The sequence below is a fragment of the Schistocerca piceifrons genome, chromosome 2 (genome assembly GCF_021461385.2).
Source record: "Schistocerca piceifrons isolate TAMUIC-IGC-003096 chromosome 2, iqSchPice1.1, whole genome shotgun sequence".
Taxonomy (NCBI): domain Eukaryota; kingdom Metazoa; phylum Arthropoda; class Insecta; order Orthoptera; family Acrididae; genus Schistocerca; species Schistocerca piceifrons.
In genome coordinates, this window is record NC_060139.1 from 95,182,998 (window position 1) to 95,196,669 (window position 13,672).

General features: G+C 48.1%; 12 non-coding genes across 12 annotated transcripts; 6 read left to right on the plus strand and 6 right to left on the minus strand.

Moving 5' to 3' along the window:
- Nucleotides 1-6,026: 6,026 nt before the first annotated feature.
- On the minus strand, nucleotides 6,027-6,098 carry Trnaq-uug. The gene has a single exon. It is a non-coding gene; the product is annotated as a tRNA-Gln (tRNA).
- A 557-nt stretch (nucleotides 6,099-6,655) lies between these two features.
- Nucleotides 6,656-6,727, plus strand: Trnap-ugg. The gene has a single exon. It is a non-coding gene; the product is annotated as a tRNA-Pro (tRNA).
- Nucleotides 6,728-7,230: 503 nt separating this feature from the next.
- Nucleotides 7,231-7,306, minus strand: Trnaq-uug. Its single transcript has one exon. It is a non-coding gene; the product is annotated as a tRNA-Gln (tRNA).
- A 557-nt stretch (nucleotides 7,307-7,863) lies between these two features.
- Trnap-ugg lies at nucleotides 7,864-7,936 on the plus strand. Its single transcript has one exon. It is a non-coding gene; the product is annotated as a tRNA-Pro (tRNA).
- A 507-nt stretch (nucleotides 7,937-8,443) lies between these two features.
- Trnaq-uug lies at nucleotides 8,444-8,515 on the minus strand. Its single transcript has one exon. It is a non-coding gene; the product is annotated as a tRNA-Gln (tRNA).
- Nucleotides 8,516-9,072: 557 nt separating this feature from the next.
- Trnap-ugg lies at nucleotides 9,073-9,144 on the plus strand. Its single transcript has one exon. It is a non-coding gene; the product is annotated as a tRNA-Pro (tRNA).
- A 507-nt stretch (nucleotides 9,145-9,651) lies between these two features.
- Nucleotides 9,652-9,723, minus strand: Trnaq-uug. Its single transcript has one exon. It is a non-coding gene; the product is annotated as a tRNA-Gln (tRNA).
- A 557-nt stretch (nucleotides 9,724-10,280) lies between these two features.
- On the plus strand, nucleotides 10,281-10,352 carry Trnap-ugg. Its single transcript has one exon. It is a non-coding gene; the product is annotated as a tRNA-Pro (tRNA).
- A 503-nt stretch (nucleotides 10,353-10,855) lies between these two features.
- Trnaq-uug lies at nucleotides 10,856-10,931 on the minus strand. The gene has a single exon. It is a non-coding gene; the product is annotated as a tRNA-Gln (tRNA).
- Nucleotides 10,932-11,488: 557 nt separating this feature from the next.
- On the plus strand, nucleotides 11,489-11,560 carry Trnap-ugg. The gene has a single exon. It is a non-coding gene; the product is annotated as a tRNA-Pro (tRNA).
- A 503-nt stretch (nucleotides 11,561-12,063) lies between these two features.
- Nucleotides 12,064-12,139, minus strand: Trnaq-uug. The gene has a single exon. It is a non-coding gene; the product is annotated as a tRNA-Gln (tRNA).
- A 557-nt stretch (nucleotides 12,140-12,696) lies between these two features.
- On the plus strand, nucleotides 12,697-12,768 carry Trnap-ugg. The gene has a single exon. It is a non-coding gene; the product is annotated as a tRNA-Pro (tRNA).
- The last annotated feature ends 904 nt before the right edge of the window (nucleotides 12,769-13,672 follow it).

Below are 13,672 nucleotides of genomic sequence, written 5' to 3' on the forward strand. Positions count from 1 at the left end.
CTGAGATGCCCCAGTGCGAGCGACCGGCATCCTCCGAGCCACTGTGTACTGTAGCTGCTCCCTGCCCTCCTGAGGTAGCGGTTCCGGTGGCGGCTGCTGGCGCCCCTCCGGCCTCCGACGCAGCTTCTCTCGAGTCGGGTCGTCGGTCGGGCCTGTTGGCGCCGTCTTCCGAACCGACTTCGATGTCACAACAAGTGGAGCCGCGACAACTTCCTGCTTCGCTGCCCCATACCTCTGCCAGCGGAGCTGCTCCGCTTCCTTCCAACTCTGCGGCCTCGGACCTTCCTGCTCACGTTTCGCCTCCGTGCAGTCCATGTTTGCCGGAAGCTAGTGCAGGTGTTGACCATTCCGTTTTGTCGGATGTTTCCCCCGCGACCCCGGATCCCGCATGTGGACCGGCGCGGGTGGTGTCGGATACAGAACTTGACCCTCCTACGTCACCGGCGGCTGAAGTTTCCTTGCCCGTCAGCCGACGCAAGTTACGCGTTCAGCCGAACGTTAATGCTGTTCGTAAAAAACCGAAACGTAAGGGATCCGCGGAACGGGGTAGCAGTCCCCCTCCCTCGGATGCCTCCGTCACCCCTGCTATGGACTGTGACGCTGGTGCGTCGGTGTAGGTGATTTGTTTTCTCGCTTTTCTCTCTATGGTTCAAGCATACACCCTTCTTACCTTAAATGTTAACCGTATTGAGTCCGACGTTCGCATTGCCTCTTTGCGGCAGTTTATTTACGACGCCTGTGCGGACGTAGTGTTTTTGCAGGAAGTGTTGTTTTCTGATCTCTCTCTACCTGGATTTCAAACAGTTTTTAATGTCGCGCCGGAATATTCAACAGGAACTGCTCTTTTCTTTCGAGAGGGCATTCCTATTACTGACATTGAATTCCTTGACTCTGGCCGTGGGATTGGTTGTCGTCTTTTTGATCTCCGCCTCGTTGTTTTGTATGCCCCCTCTGGTTCGGGTCACACTGTGGCTCGATCGCGCTTTTATAAAGAAGAGCTTATTTATCTTTTGCGCCAGAGTCCTCGGAGTCTCCTGCTCGGAGGCGATTTTAATTGTGTTTTACGCCCTGCAGACCAGTCCCCCAATTTTAATTATTGCCGTGATTTACATGACTTAGTTCGTACGATGCATCTGCGTGATGTTTGGGAACACAAATATCCAACCCTGGTGAAATATACGTTTTTTTACCGCGTCCTCATGCAGTAGACTCGACAGATTCTATTTATCTGATTTTTTATGTGATAAAATTCTTTCTGTCGATGTTATTCCTACTAGTTTTTCTGACCATTGTGCTTTTACTGCAACTGTAAATCTTAGTCGCCAACCTGCAAAACTTTATCGTTCCCAGTGGATGTTAAATGTTTCCCACCTTGCCGACAGTGCTATGGATGATGTTATAAGTGGCGTGTGGGAGCGATGTCTTCGCTCTGTCCCGCGATACCCCTTCTTGCTGGTTTGGTGGACTGCGTTTGCCAAGCCCAAGATTCGTCAGACTTTGATTTTCTACTGTGCTGCTAGGACGCGTGATTTTAAGAACACGTATGAATATTACTACTCTGTCCTGCGTGAACTATATGACGCGGCGGGTACCTCTCCACTGCGGATCCATGATGTTCGTCGTATTAAAGCCAAGCTCTTGAGCCTTAAACGACGACAGATGGATGGTCTGCGAGTTAAGTCGAAACCTCACTCTCTTGTTGAAGGTGAACTGACATCCTTGTACCACCTGCTACGGCATCAGACTCGTCGTCGTCGCTCCTTCATCTCTTCTCTTACGGTGGATGATGGGCGACAGTTTAGTGCACAGGAGGAAATGGTTCGTGCTCTTCATCAGTATTACACTAGTCTCTATTCTGCCGATGATTCTGGTGAGTCTCTTTCGGATGATGTCTTTGGGGATCTAACTGCGACGATCGCGCCTGACGCGAACGGCGAATTTCTCCGGGAGTTCCAGGTAGATGATGTTTTCGATTTTATTGCTCGCTCTCCGTCCAGTAAATCGCCGGGTCCAGACGGCCTGCCTAAAGAATTTTATCTCCGTTTTTGGCCTCTTTTGGGTGGCATTTTTACGCAGATTTTAAATGAGATTGTCAGAGGGATGGATGTGCCTGCCGATTTTAAAGTAGGGAAAATTGTTTTAATTCCGAAGTCCTCTGGTCGTTTATCTGCTGCCAATCTTCGTCCGCTCACATTGCTGAATTTTGACTATAAGACAGCTGCTAGAGCGCTCAATAGCCGGCTGTCTTCTCTGCTTCGGGGTGTGATTGGTGCACATCAATGTTGTTTTCATGATAGATCTATTCTGACACCAGTAGCCGAATATCGGGATGTTGTCTCGGTTGCGGCGGTTACAAACGTACATTGTGCCTTTGCCTTCCTTGATTTTTATAAGGCTTTTGATCACGTCAGTCATGTGTTTTTAGATCGTGTTTTAGGTACAATAGGTTTTAACGCTTCATCACGTGGTGTTCTTGGCAATTTGTACAGGGGAATAACAGCTCGGGTGTCAGTCAATGGGCAGCTGACGCCGCCCATTGCTATCCGCCGCGGAGTGCCTCAGGGTAGTCCGCTCTCTATGTCTTTATTCGTTTTGTCCCTGGAACCGCTGCTTCGGACTATTGCTCTCAAGCTTCAGGGTATGTCCCTCTCTGGTGGGAAGCTCTCGGTTAAGGCATATGCGGATGATGTCGTTGTTCTCCTCCGTCAACGAGATGATATCCTGTTGTTGAAAGGGGCAGTTGATGCATACTGTCGTGTCTCTGGAGCGCGTCTCAATCAGGGTAAATGTAAGTTCCTTGATATTCGAGGATTTCGCGATGCTGACGTCCCTTGGGCCACTTTTGTCGATCGCCATACGTCCTTGGGGATTATCATTGATCGGTGTCCTCTAAAAATGGCGGCTCTCAATTGGAAATCTGTCACCGAGAAGATACAGGGGGCTCTGATGGTCCATGAGCAGCGCTCTGCTACCATTTTGCAAAAAGTCCGAATTTTAGACACCTACGTCCTATGTAAAGCTTATTATGTTGCTCAGCTGTTCCCACTTCCCATGATGGTGGCGAAAAGGTTGCGCCAATTGTCTAGCAGGTTTATATGGAAGGGCCATCTTTTCAAGTTACGTTACGAGGTAATGACGAAACCGCGTCTCTCCGGAGGCTTGGGCCTCTCTGACATTACTCGCAAGGCGTCTGCTTTGTACGTCCGCCGAACGACTCTAATTGTTACGCAAGAAGTGACTTCAATTACATCCAGGCTTTTTACTGTTGTGCGTCCGGCGAGCCTTGCTCCACCTGTCGATGTCGGACGCCTAAATTTTAAGTTGAAACACATTCGGGAATTTTACATTGCGGTGAGTTACCTCGGTGACGTCTTCTTGCGGCGACCGGTGCCAACGACCAAGAGCTTGATTGCCCGCTGGGAGGGGCTGGCCAGTCCCAATCCAATAGAACTGGCGTCTCCATCCGTGTCCTGGAGGAACGTCTGGAAGAACGTTAGTCTGCCGATCCACTCTATGGCCGTGGCGTCCACGTGGTATAGGGTAATAAATAATTTGGTTCCCACCAATGTACGACTGCACCGTATTGGTCTTTCTGACACGGACACCTGTACTCGGTGTGGTCTCCTGGATACCCTTGAACATCGATTCACCTGCTGTGGGCACCTTGCTAATTGGCGTTGGCTCAGGAAACAACTTGCTTTTGTCACTAGGTCTGCTGAAGCCGCTTATACTATTGACATCATCGTCCGGCCCGATTCTTCCTTTTTTCCGCGGACGAAGCTCCATACCGTCATGTGGTTGATTGGCCATTTCGTACATTTTGTCAACAGTTGTCATGAAGAGGATGGACACCTAGCGTTTCGGCAGTACATGCTTACTGCTTACTGGCAGCGCTTGCGATTGCCAGGCCTCCGAGATGATTTTGCCAATATGCTTAGCCTGACATTTGAAAGAGAGGGTGTTGGCTAAGGTCACCTGTGTGAGCCATTTTCTTTTATACTGTTTCTGAATTTGCCGCCTTTATGTATGTTTCTTCTCTACACCAGGACTGAAGTTTTCGTGTTTTAACCTTTATTTCAGTAAGCAGTCTACATTATATAGTCATGTTTTAGGATTTTAATTTCAGTACTGTACTTCTTTTGAAGTGGCTGTGTGGTGGATATTCTTTAATATTTTTTTTCAATAGATATATTCGTTCGAGTGGTAGATTGTCTGCTTCAAAAAAAAAAAAAAAAAAAAAAAAAAAAAAGTTGGGAGAGCGTTAGACTGAAGATCTAAAGGTCCCTGGTTCGATCCCGGGTTTCGGCAGGTATTCGTTTTGATGCGACGCCAATGGAATTGCTCTGCGAAAAAAAAAAAAAAAAAAAAGGGGTATGATTCCTGCTTTGGGTGCAGGAGGTCCCGGGTTCAAATCCCGGACGAGCCCTGCCGTTTTGACCGTGCTGAAGAGTAGGTGGAACTCAGCCCCGGTTGCAGCTCCTCAATGAAGAGTAGACGCCTGTTATAGCACGTGGATATAACAAGAATGCGGCACCAGTAAAGTACGTAGGTGGAATTCGGTAGAAACGCAGACGGTAATTTTGCATGCAACGGAAAACAAGGTTGTCTTTGCGGGATATGTGCACCGTGAGTGGAGATTCAGCTTAATTGTGCGACAGTCTACCCTCAGCTTACTAGCGAAAACAAAAAAAAAAAAAAAAAAAGGGGTATGATTCCTGCTTTGGGTGCAGGAGGTCCCGGGTTCAAATCCCGGACGAGCCCTGCCATTTTGACCGTGCTGAAGAGTAGGTGGAACTCAGTCCCGGTTGCAGCTCCTCAATGAAGAGTAGACGCCTGTTATAGCACGTGGATATAACAAGAATGCGGCACCAGTAAAGTACGTAGGTGGAATTCGATAGAAACGCAGACGGTAATTTTGCATGCAACGGAAAACAAGGTTGTCTTTGCGGAATATGTGCACCGTGAGTGGAGATTCAGCTTAATTGTGCGACAGTCTACCCTCATCTTACTAGCGACGGCAACAACCAAGGGGTGGCATGTAAGATTGAGCGTGGCTAAGAGTTTCTCATTATTAGTTAGCATCACACTTTGACAGAGCTGTGACAAGGCGAGTAGGGTGAGCTCAGGAAAGCCAGTAGCAAGCGCACTTGAAGTAGCCCAGAAGAACCGGATTATAAATTTTGCCAGCCATAATGGAGCTAGGGGCGTTCTCAGTTACCAAATACCGGTGCAATAAGAGAGCAACAGTATTTGACAGTAAAATGACGCCCTATCCGTCTAGCATACGACATTGCTTGTCTCTGCATACGCGGACGTGAGGTCATCTCGGAAATGAAATCCGAAATATAGATTAAAATTGTTGTGTTCCCGCCCGGGATCGAACCGGGGACCTTCTGCGTGTAAAGCAGACGTGATAAAAAAAAAAAAAAAAAAAAGAAAACAAAAAAAAAAAAAAAAAAAAGGGGTACGATTCCTGCTTTGGGTGCAGGAGGTCCCGGGTTCAAATCCCGGACAGGCCCCACTTTTCACTTTCGCGACAACCCAGCACTACGATAAACTTGCGAGTCTCTGAAAGTAAGCCATGCAGCAGGACAAACTGCATGTCGGGCCACCGGCCCATGAGACTCTCAGGTGCGCTTTATGGAAGGCAATCTACGTGGCAGGATTAAGCCGTCTCCGCTTACTTATATCTATACGTAAAGACTGGCACGTACAACGATTCTATTCGTTCCCCAGGAACTAGTACATCGCATGCAAGTTTGGTAAATGCATGCGCATGCAGCACCCAAAACGGTGAGATGTCTTTCCTGCGGGGAGGAACAGCTGAGGTCGTCTTCTCGCAGTTGAACCCCTTACGTCCCGTTATTAATCCTAGTAGCAAAAGCATAAGCATTTGGAGCGCTCCCCATTCACGTGTGGACTGCTATTAACATTTTGCATTTCATGATCCTAGTTAAATTTCTGCATATACAATTCCAACCACCGGCTCGTACACATTTCTAGAAACGATCGCAAAACACAGCGTCAGGTTCCACCGAGACTCGAACTCGGATCGCTGGATTCAAAGTCCAGAGTGCTAACCATTACACCATGGAACCGGATGCCTGTAGCGCTCTTAAATTCAGTGGTATCATGTAATTAAGCCCATAAGATGCGATGTCATTACACGTATGGTCCTCAGGAAGTGTTTGCGTGGCTAATGAAGCAACCAAGTAGGCTGGAAGTGGAAGGAGCACCTTCGAATGTAGCGAGAATTCTTGCCAGTATTCGTACATGAAGTGATGTCGAAGGATCAGGTAATCAAAATCGCGAAACAGCCACTTTCGTATGGCGGATGCTTTGTGCTGGAAGCAGCCTAGCTATGAAAACAGCTATGGACACAGAGTACTGTCGAAAACTGCGTGCTGACACAGAACGCTACGTAGTGGGCGGATTGTTCGTGACACGATAACATTTGCACTACACACGGTCGAAATACTGTCACACAACTCAAGCAGCTCTTTCAGCATTCACATACACTGGTGTTCAGCACAGCGCATGTCGTAGGTGTCAGATTAAGAAACCTCTTTGAGAATATGGTCCAGCTAGGATGCTGCAACTAGCAAGTGCGGCAAGATCTCAGTAGGTGGCGGGGTGCAGACTTGCTTACTTGTGCGGCCTGTTGGTCTAGGGGTATGATTCCTGCTTTGGGTGCAGGAGGTCCCGGGTTCAAATCCCGGACAGGCCCTACTTTTCACTTTTGCGACAACCCAGCACTACGATAAACTTGCGAGTCTCTGAAAGTAAGCCATGCAGCAGGACAAACTGCATGTCGGGCCACCGGCCCATGAGACTCTCAGGTGCGCTTTATGGAAGGCAATCTACGTGGCAGGATTAAGCCGTCTCCGCTTACTTATATCTATACGTAAAGACTGGCACGTACAACGATTCTATTCGTTCCCCAGGAACTAGTACATCGCATGCAAGTTTGGTAAATGCATGCGCATGCAGCACCCAAAACGGTGAGATGTCTTTCCTGCGGGGAGGAACAGCTGAGGTCGTCTTCTCGCAGTTGAACCCCTTACGTCCCGTTATTAATCCTAGTAGCGAAAGCATAAGCATTTGGAGCGCTCCCCATTCACGTGTGGACTGCTATTAACATTTTGCATTTCATGATCCTAGTTAAATTTCTGCATATACAATTCCAACCACCGGCTCGTACACATTTCTAGAAACGATCGCAAAACACAGCGTCACGTTCCACCGAGACTCGAACTCGGATCGCTGGATTCAAAGTCCAGAGTGCTAACCATTACACCATGGAACCGGATGCCTGTAGCGCTCTTAAATTCAGTGGTATCATGTAATTAAGCCCATAAGATGCGATGTCATTACACGTATGGTCCTCAGGAAGTGTTTGCGTGGCTAATGAAGCAACCAAGTAGGCTGGAAGTGGAAGGAGCACCTTCGAATGTAGCGAGAATTCTTGCCAGTATTCGTACATGAAGTGATGTCGAAGGATCAGGTAATCAAAATCGCGAAACAGCCACTTTCGTATGGCGGATGCTTTGTGCTGGAAGCAGCCTAGCTATGAAAACAGCTATGGACACAGAGTACTGTCGAAAACTGCGTGCTGACACAGAACGCTACGTAGTGGGCGGATTGTTCGTGACACGATAACATTTGCACTACACACGGTCGAAATACTGTCACACAACTCAAGCAGCTCTTTCAGCATTCACATATACTGGTGTTCAGCACAGCGCATGTCGTAGGTGTCAGATTAAGAAACCTCTTTGAGAATATGGTCCAGCTAGGATGCTGCAACTAGCAAGTGCGGCAAGATCTCAGTAGGTGGCGGGGTGCAGACTTGCTTACTTGTGCGGCCTGTTGGTCTAGGGGTATGATTCCTGCTTTGGGTGCAGGAGGTTCCGGGGTTCAAATCCCGGACAGGCCCTACTTTTCACTTTCGCGACAACCCAGCACTACGATAAACTTGCGAGTCTCTGAAAGTAAGCCATGCAGCAGGACAAACTGCATGTCGGGCCACCGGCCCATGAGACTCTCAGGTGCGCTTTATGGAAGGCAATCTACGTGGCAGGATTAAGCCGTCTCCGCTTACTTATATCTATACGTAAAGACTGGCACGTACAACGATTCTATTCGTTCCCCAGGAACTAGTACATCGCATGCAAGTTTGGTAAATGCATGCGCATGCAGCACCCAAAACGGTGAGATGTCTTTCCTGCGGGGAGGAACAGCTGAGGTCGTCTTCTCGCAGTTGAACCCCTTACGTCCCGTTATTAATCCTAGTAGCAAAAGCATAAGCATTTGGAGCGCTCCCCATTCACGTGTGGACTGCTATTAACATTTTGCATTTCATGATCCTAGTTAAATTTCTGCATATACAATTCCAACCACCGGCTCGTACACATTTCTAGAAACGATCGCAAAACACAGCGTCAGGTTCCACCGAGACTCGAACTCGGATCGCTGGATTCAAAGTCCAGAGTGCTAACCATTACACCATGGAACCGGATGCCTGTAGCGCTCTTAAATTCAGTGGTATCATGTAATTAAGCCCATAAGATGCGATGTCATTACACGTATGGTCCTCAGGAAGTGTTTGCGTGGCTAATGAAGCAACCAAGTAGGCTGAAAGTGGAAGGAGCACCTTCGAATGTAGCGAGAATTCTTGCCAGTATTCGTACATGAAGTGATGTCGAAGGATCAGGTAATCAAAATCGCGAAACAGCCACTTTCGTATGGCGGATGCTTTGTGCTGGAAGCAGCCTAGCTATGAAAACAGCTATGGACACAGAGTACTGTCGAAAACTGCGTGCTGACACAGAACGCTACGTAGTGGGCGGATTGTTCGTGACACGATAACATTTGCACTACACACGGTCGAAATACTGTCACACAACTCAAGCAGCTCTTTCAGCATTCACATACACTGGTGTTCAGCACAGCGCATGTCGTAGGTGTCAGATTAAGAAACCTCTTTGAGAATATGGTCCAGCTAGGATGCTGCAACTAGCAAGTGCGGCAAGATCTCAGTAGGTGGCGGGGTGCAGACTTGCTTACTTGTGCGGCCTGTTGGTCTAGGGGTATGATTCCTGCTTTGGGTGCAGGAGGTCCCGGGTTCAAATCCCGGACAGGCCCTACTTTTCACTTTCGCGACAACCCAGCACTACGATAAACTTGCGAGTCTCTGAAAGTAAGCCATGCAGCAGGACAAACTGCATGTCGGGCCACCGGCCCATGAGACTCTCAGGTGCGCTTTATGGAAGGCAATCTACGTGGCAGGATTAAGCCGTCTCCGCTTACTTATATCTATACGTAAAGACTGGCACGTACAACGATTCTATTCGTTCCCCAGGAACTAGTACATCGCATGCAAGTTTGGTAAATGCATGCGCATGCAGCACCCAAAACGGTGAGATGTCTTTCCTGCGGGGAGGAACAGCTGAGGTCGTCTTCTCGCAGTTGAACCCCTTACGTCCCGTTATTAATCCTAGTAGCAAAAGCATAAGCATTTGGAGCGCTCCCCATTCACGTGTGGACTGCTATTAACATTTTGCATTTCATGATCCTAGTTAAATTTCTGCATATACAATTCCAACCACCGGCTCGTACACATTTCTAGAAACGATCGCAAAACACAGCGTCAGGTTCCACCGAGACTCGAACTCGGATCGCTGGATTCAAAGTCCAGAGTGCTAACCATTACACCATGGAACTGGATGCCTGTAGCGCTCTTAAATTCAGTGGTATCATGTAATTAAGCCCATAAGATGCGATGTCATTACACGTATGGTCCTCAGGAAGTGTTTGAGTGGCTAATGAAGCAACCAAGTAGGCTGGAAGTGGAAGGAGCACCTTCGAATGTAGCGAGAATTCTTGCCAGTATTCGTACATGAAGTGATGTCGAAGGATCAGGTAATCAAAATCGCGAAACAGCCACTTTCGTATGGCGGATGCTTTGTGCTGGAAGCAGCCTAGCTATGAAAACAGCTATGGACACAGAGTACTGTCGAAAACTGCGTGCTGACACAGAACGCTACGTAGTGGGCGGATTGTTCGTGACACGATAACATTTGCACTACACACGGTCGAAATACTGTCACACAACTCAAGCAGCTCTTTCAGCATTCACATACACTGGTGTTCAGCACAGCGCATGTCGTAGGTGTCAGATTAAGAAACCTCTTTGAGAATATGGTCCAGCTAGGATGCTGCAACTAGCAAGTGCGGCAAGATCTCAGTAGGTGGCGGGGTGCAGACTTGCTTACTTGTGCGGCCTGTTGGTCTAGGGGTATGATTCCTGCTTTGGGTGCAGGAGGTCCCGGGTTCAAATCCCGGACAGGCCCTACTTTTCACTTTCGCGACAACCCAGCACTACGATAAACTTGCGAGTCTCTGAAAGTAAGCCATGCAGCAGGACAAACTGCATGTCGGGCCACCGGCCCATGAGACTCTCAGGTGCGCTTTATGGAAGGCAATCTACGTGGCAGGATTAAGCCGTCTCCGCTTACTTATATCTATACGTAAAGACTGGCACGTACAACGATTCTATTCGTTCCCCAGGAACTAGTACATCGCATGCAAGTTTGGTAAATGCATGCGCATGCAGCACCCAAAACGGTGAGATGTCTTTCCTGCGGGGAGGAACAGCTGAGGTCGTCTTCTCGCAGTTGAACCCCTTACGTCCCGTTATTAATCCTAGTAGCAAAAGCGTAAGCATTTGGAGCGCTCCCCATTCACGTGTGGACTGCTATTAACATTTTGCATTTCATGATCCTAGTTAAATTTCTGCATATACAATTCCAACCACCGGCTCGTACACATTTCTAGAAACGATCGCAAAACACAGCGTCACGTTCCACCGAGACTCGAACTCGGATCGCTGGATTCAAAGTCCAGAGTGCTAACCATTACACCATGGAACCGGATGCCTGTAGCGCTCTTAAATTCAGTGGTATCATGTAATTAAGCCCATAAGATGCGATGTCATTACACGTATGGTCCTCAGGAAGTGTTTGCGTGGCTAATGAAGCAACCAAGTAGGCTGGAAGTGGAAGGAGCACCTTCGAATGTAGCGAGAATTCTTGCCAGTATTCGTACATGAAGTGATGTCGAAGGATCAGGTAATCAAAATCGCGAAACAGCCACTTTCGTATGGCGGATGCTTTGTGCTGGAAGCAGCCTAGCTATGAAAACAGCTATGGACACAGAGTACTGTCGAAAACTGCGTGCTGACACAGAACGCTACGTAGTGGGCGGATTGTTCGTGACACGATAACATTTGCACTACACACGGTCGAAATACTGCCACACAACTCAAGCAGCTCTTTCAGCATTCACATACACTGGTGTTCAGCACAGCGCATGTCGTAGGTGTCAGATTAAGAAACCTCTTTGAGAATATGGTCCAGCTAGGATGCTGCAACTAGCAAGTGCGGCAAGATCTCAGTAGGTGGCGGGGTGCAGACTTGCTTACTTGTGCGGCCTGTTGGCCTAGGGGTATGATTCCTGCTTTGGGTGCAGGAGGTCCCGGGTTCAAATCCCGGACAGGCCCTACTTTTCACTTTCGCGACAACCCAGCACTACGATAAACTTGCGAGTCTCTGAAAGTAAGCCATGCAGCAGGACAAACTGCATGTCGGGCCACCGGCCCATGAGACTCTCAGGTGCGCTTTATGGAAGGCAATCTACGTGGCAGGATTAAGCCGTCTCCGCTTACTTATATCTATACGTAAAGACTGGCACGTACAACGATTCTATTCGTTCCCCAGGAACTAGTACATCGCATGCAAGTTTGGTAAATGCATGCGCATGCAGCACCCAAAACGGTGAGATGTCTTTCCTGCGGGGAGGAACAGCTGAGGTCGTCTTCTCGCAGTTGAACCCCTTACGTCCCGTTATTAATCCTAGTAGCAAAAGCATAAGCATTTGGAGCGCTCCCCATTCACGTGTGGACTGCTATTAACATTTTGCATTTCATGATCCTAGTTAAATTTCTGCATATACAATTCCAACCACCGGCTCGTACACATTTCTAGAAACGATCGCAAAACACAGCGTCACGTTCCACCGAGACTCGAACTCGGATCGCTGGATTCAAAGTCCAGAGTGCTAACCATTACACCATGGAACCGGATGCCTGTAGCGCTCTTAAATTCAGTGGTATCATGTAATTAAGCCCATAAGATGCGATGTCATTACACGTATGGTCCTCAGGAAGTGTTTGCGTGGCTAATGAAGCAACCAAGTAGGCTGGAAGTGGAAGGAGCACCTTCGAATGTAGCGAGAATTCTTGCCAGTATTCGTACATGAAGTGATGTCGAAGGATCAGGTAATCAAAATCGCGAAACAGCCACTTTCGTATGGCGGATGCTTTGTGCTGGAAGCAGCCTAGCTATGAAAACAGCTATGGACACAGAGTACTGTCGAAAACTGCGTGCTGACACAGAACGCTACGTAGTGGGCGGATTGTTCGTGACACGATAACATTTGCACTACACACGGTCGAAATACTGCCACACAACTCAAGCAGCTCTTTCAGCATTCACATACACTGGTGTTCAGCACAGCGCATGTCGTAGGTGTCAGATTAAGAAACCTCTTTGAGAATATGGTCCAGCTAGGATGCTGCAACTAGCAAGTGCGGCAAGATCTCAGTAGGTGGCGGGGTGCAGACTTGCTTACTTGTGCGGCCTGTTGGTCTAGGGGTATGATTCCTGCTTTGGGTGCAGGAGGTCCCGGGTTCAAATCCCGGACAGGCCCTACTTTTCACTTTCGCGACAACCCAGCACTACGATAAACTTGCGAGTCTCTGAAAGTAAGCCATGCAGCAGGACAAACTGCATGTCGGGCCACCGGCCCATGAGACTCTCAGGTGCGCTTTATGGAAGGCAATCTACGTGGCAGGATTAAGCCGTCTCCGCTTACTTATATCTATACGTAAAGACTGGCACGTACAACGATTCTATTCGTTCCCCAGGAACTAGTACATCGCATGCAAGTTTGGTAAATGCATGCGCATGCAGCACCCAAAACGGTGAGATGTCTTTCCTGCGGGGAGGAACAGCTGAGGTCGTCTTCTCGCAGTTGAACCCCTTACGTCCCGTTATTAATCCTAGTAGCAAAAGCATAAGCATTTGGAGCGCTCCCCATTCACGTGTGGACTGCTATTAACATTTTGCATTTCATGATCCTAGTTAAATTTCTGCATATACAATTCCAACCACCGGCTCGTACACATTTCTAGAAACGATCGCAAAACACAGCGTCAGGTTCCACCGAGACTCGAACTCGGATCGCTGGATTCAAAGTCCAGAGTGCTAACCATTACACCATTTTTTTTTTTTTTTTTTTTTATTTATATTACTGACGCGAGAGCTGACGCTCTCCAATCGGCCTATATCAAGAGGACAAGCACGCGAAACGACTGAGAGAGGTATGGCGAGGCGGCCACCACATTACTTATGCCTCAAGTAAATACCTGCTGCCTGTTATCATGTATTATCTGATGTTACATGTTCTGTCAGACAAATTCAGTTTTATTACTAGTACATTTCTTTTTTTTTTTTTTTTTTCTTTGTTGAAAATTTTACAACACGCTCCTTCATTTCACTGTGGCCGCACGGCGCGACTTGGCATACCGAGAGGCAAAACGTGGCGCCAGTGC